This window comes from Tachyglossus aculeatus, chromosome 11 (genome assembly GCF_015852505.1).
Source record: "Tachyglossus aculeatus isolate mTacAcu1 chromosome 11, mTacAcu1.pri, whole genome shotgun sequence".
In the NCBI taxonomy this organism is placed as follows: domain Eukaryota; kingdom Metazoa; phylum Chordata; class Mammalia; order Monotremata; family Tachyglossidae; genus Tachyglossus; species Tachyglossus aculeatus.
In genome coordinates, this window is record NC_052076.1 from 3,084,933 (window position 1) to 3,088,951 (window position 4,019).

Below are 4,019 nucleotides of genomic sequence, written 5' to 3' on the forward strand. Positions count from 1 at the left end.
GTAGAAAGAGCACGGGCTTTGGAGTCAAAAGTCATGGGTTTGAATCCTGGCTCCACCAATTGTCAGCTGTGTGACTTTGGGCAAGTCACTTCACTGCTCTGGGCCTCAGTTCCCTCATCTGTAAAATGGGGATGAAGACTGTGAGCCCCCCGTGGGACAACCTGATCACCTTGTAACCTCCCCAGTGCTTAGAACAGTGCTTTGCACATAGTAAGTGCTTAATAAATGCCATCATCATCATCATCTGCTGGGTGACCTTGGGCAAATAACTTCTCTGTGCCTTAGTTATCCCATCTGTAAAATGGGGATTAAGACTGTGGGCCCCATACAGGGCAGGGATAAATTGTACGTACCCCAGCGTTTAGTAAAGTGCCTGGCACATAGCAGGCACTTAAATGCCATTAAAAAAAACAACAAACAGAACAGGACTCGTCTCCTGGGGCCTGGATAGAATTTATGGGAAAAAGCAATCGGGACATCCAGCTCCTCCAACCCCGGGAACCCTGGACCTTGGCTCCTCACCCTGGGCCTTCCGGGGCCACAGTGAGGCAAGGTTGCGGAGCCGGGGGTGAGGGCCAAGTTGGGGGGCAGGTGTCCAGCGTCCGGAACGGGCCCGATTATGTGATGACATTGCAGAAGTCTTTGTGGTCGCAGCAGGATCTGATCACCCTCTGTCCCCCGTGAAACGAAATTTGGCTGTAGCAGTTCTTCAGGCAACCCTGATTGCTGGACCAAACCTAGTAGTCTGGGGAGGCAGGAGCCAGGGAAGGAGAAGGGGCGGAAGGAGAGATGGAGGAGCACAGGGAGATGGGGGAAAAGAGATAAGGAGCAGGGAGTGGGGAGGAAGGAGAGATGGAGGGGAACAGGGAGATGGGAGAAAAGGGATAAGGAGCGGGGAGTGGGGAGGAAGGAGAGATGGAGGGGAACAGGGAGATGGGGAGGAGGGAGAAGGGGAAGAGGAAGAGGGAGGGAGAGATGGGGCAAGGGACCCCAGTCCCCAATCCCCAACCCTCAGCTTCCCATCCCTTCCCCAGGCCAAGCCTAGAGACCAGCCCACTCCCTCCCTTTCACTCCCTTGACCCCAGCGCTTAGAACAGTGCTTTGCGCATATTAAGCACTTAATAAATGCCATCACTATTACTCCCATTATAGGAAGGATAGGATTCAGCCTAAGCCGACTTTGAAAAACGTATTGCCCCCCACCCTCCACCCTGTCTCCCGCTGGGGGATCCTGGGGATAATAATAATAATAATAATAATAATAATAATAATAATAATAATAGGATTTATTAAGTGCTTACTATGTGCAAAGCACTGTTCTAAGCACTGGGGAGGTTACAAGGTAATCAGGTTGTCCCACAGAGGGCTCACAGTCTTAATCCCCATTTTACAGATGAGGTAACTGAGGCTCAGAGAAGTTAAGTGACTTGCCCAAGGTCACACAGCAGACATGTGGCAGAGCCGGGATTCGAACCCATGACCTCTGACTCCAAAGCCCGGGCTCTTTCCACTGAGCCACGCTGCTTCCCTGGGGATCCCTTTCCCCAAGCCTAGGGACCATCAGGATTCCCCCTAATCTGTGGCTGGGCCCCCAGTGGAGTTGGGGGGCCTATAGACTAGGTTGTGCCTGTGTGAGGGGGTGGTGGTGTCCATGCGGGCGCACGTGGGTGTGCGTGCGTGCGTGAGTGTGTGTGTTTGTCACCGCCCTGTTGCGGCCCCGTACTTCCAAGGTGGGACATAAGGATCCTGATGGCGTAGCAGGACTCGTTGTGCTCCGCGATGCATATGGAGGGGTTCTTCATGCAGTGCCCATTCAGCAGCATTGGGCAGCTGTGGCACAGGAGCGACGTATCTGTCGAGTGTTGGAAAGTTGAGGCTGAGCCCCACAGGGCACTGGGGACCAGGAGTCCCGGGCGGGGAGGTGGGCTGGGGCCCATCCTGCAGAGTCGCTCAGAGCCGACCCCCGACTACAGCCCCTCTGGGGGCTGCTTCCCTTGAACCCCCTTCCCCAACACCAGTGACCCCTGCTTGGGGCAGAAGACCCAACCCTAACCAACGCGGCTCAAAGACCCCAGTCCAGCTACTGTCAGGATCTTCCAGGGGGTCATGAGGCCGAGGGAACAAGCCTGGGCTGACCTCACCCGCTGGACCTACACGTTTTGCTTTGTTGTCCGTCTCCCCCTTCTAGGCTGTGAGCCCGTTGTTGGATAAGGGACCATCTCTATGTGTTGCCGACTTGTACTTCCCAAGCGCTTAGTCCAGTGCTCTGCACAGAGTAAGTGCTCAATAAATACAATTGAATGAATGAATGATTGGACCTCCCAGCAGACCCCTGACCCGACCAACATCCCAGGGGGTGACGGCTATGCTCTCCCTCCTTCCCCCCCCCCAACCCTGATCTCTGGGTCCCCCCCTCGTCCCCCTCTCCATCCCCCCATCTTACCTCCCTCCCTTCCCCACAGCACCTGTATATATGTATATACGTTTGTACATATTTTTTTACTCTATTTATTTATTTATTTAATTTATTTGTACATATCTATTCTATTTATTTTATTTTGTTAGTATGTTTGGTTTTGTTCTCTGTCTCCCCCTTTTAGACAGTGAGCCCACTGTTGGGGAGGGACTGTCTCTATATGTTGCCAATTTGTACTTCCCAAGCGCTTAGTACAGTGCTCTGCACATAGTAAGCGCTCAATAAATACGATTGATGATGATGATGATGATGGGTCCCCAGCATGCCCAGCTGGAGCCCGCAGAAAGGGAGGGCTGGCCTGGCACCGAGGCAGGGGGATGGCCTGCAAAAGTTGTTCCAGGGGTCAGAACCCGGAAAGGGCCCTGCTGCCAGCCCTGCCCCAGGGCTCTGGTCCTCCCAGTCCCCCAACCCCCATCCCCGAGCCCACTCTGGGGGGACTTACCCACCAACAAGAAGACCAGGCCACACAGGCCCAGCAGTGACAGCAGGACCTTTTCCATCCTGGTGGGAATGGCCCCTGGGCGGGCCTCTGAGGAACCAGGGAGGGTCCAGAGCAGTGGTCACTACAGCCAGGTTACCCCTCTTCCCCTCCATCCTGGCTTTTTATTTCCTCAGGGTGAGGACGGGGGCCAATGGGGGCTGGAGGAGGGACTGTGGCTGCCACTCAGGATGGGTGTATCCCTGGGGGCCGGGGAGAGGCTGGGAGGGAAGGGGGCACCTCCTTGACTCCGACCAGGGGGTATTTCCAGGACCGGATCCTCCTCTCCCGTCCCCCATCACCGGATTCCTGCCAAGTCAGAGTCAAGGAGGCACCCCAACCCCAGGAACCCTGTGATGGGAGCGGGCAGAGGAGGATCTGGTCCAGGAAATTCCCCCCAGCTCCCCACTCCCCGTCACCCTCTGCCTGAGCCCTACTTTCTTTTGGGATCCTTCCCCCCATCCCCCATCCGCCACTAGTGCCAGGTTCCCTGCTTTGTCCCTTCCTCTGATGTCCTGCCCAATGCCCCATCTCCCCACCGCATAATAATTGCCTCCTCCCCACCGGAGGAGTTCTAATCCCCCGCAAGGATGCAGCCTGACGTACTTCCAGCCAGGGTGGGGAGGGAGAAAGGGGCAGATGCCCCTCTCCTGGGGACAGTGTGGGCCTCAGAACGTGGGCACTGGGCAGAACGGGACATCTTGTCCCTTACCTGCCGGCCGTGCTCCTGACACCAGCCGGAGGAGCCTGGGGCCTGAGGGGATCCTGGGCCTGGATGACACAGAACATCTCTGTTGGGGTCAGGGGTGGGGTGGTCCCCCAGGAAGAGAGTGTTGCCCAGGGATGGGGTCTGGAGAGCAAGACCCTGGGGCGGCCGGGGGCAGCTCCTCCAACCTCTCCGGTGGGCACTTGGTCCAGTGTTGGGGCCGTGTTTGCCACAGCGAACTACCCCCTGCCACCTCTCCACTCAAAGGAGTTTGTCCTCCACCCACGGGGACCCCTTGCCCACCCTGGGGTGTCCCAGCCATGGGACCTAGGGCAGCCAAGCTCTGGGAGTCTGGAAGA

General features: G+C 56.7%; 1 pseudogene; it reads right to left on the reverse strand.

Annotated features, from left to right (window-relative positions):
* Nucleotides 1-617: 617 nt before the first annotated feature.
* On the reverse strand, nucleotides 618-2,976 carry LOC119934015 (annotated as a pseudogene).
* Between the last annotated feature and the right edge of the window lie 1,043 nt (nucleotides 2,977-4,019).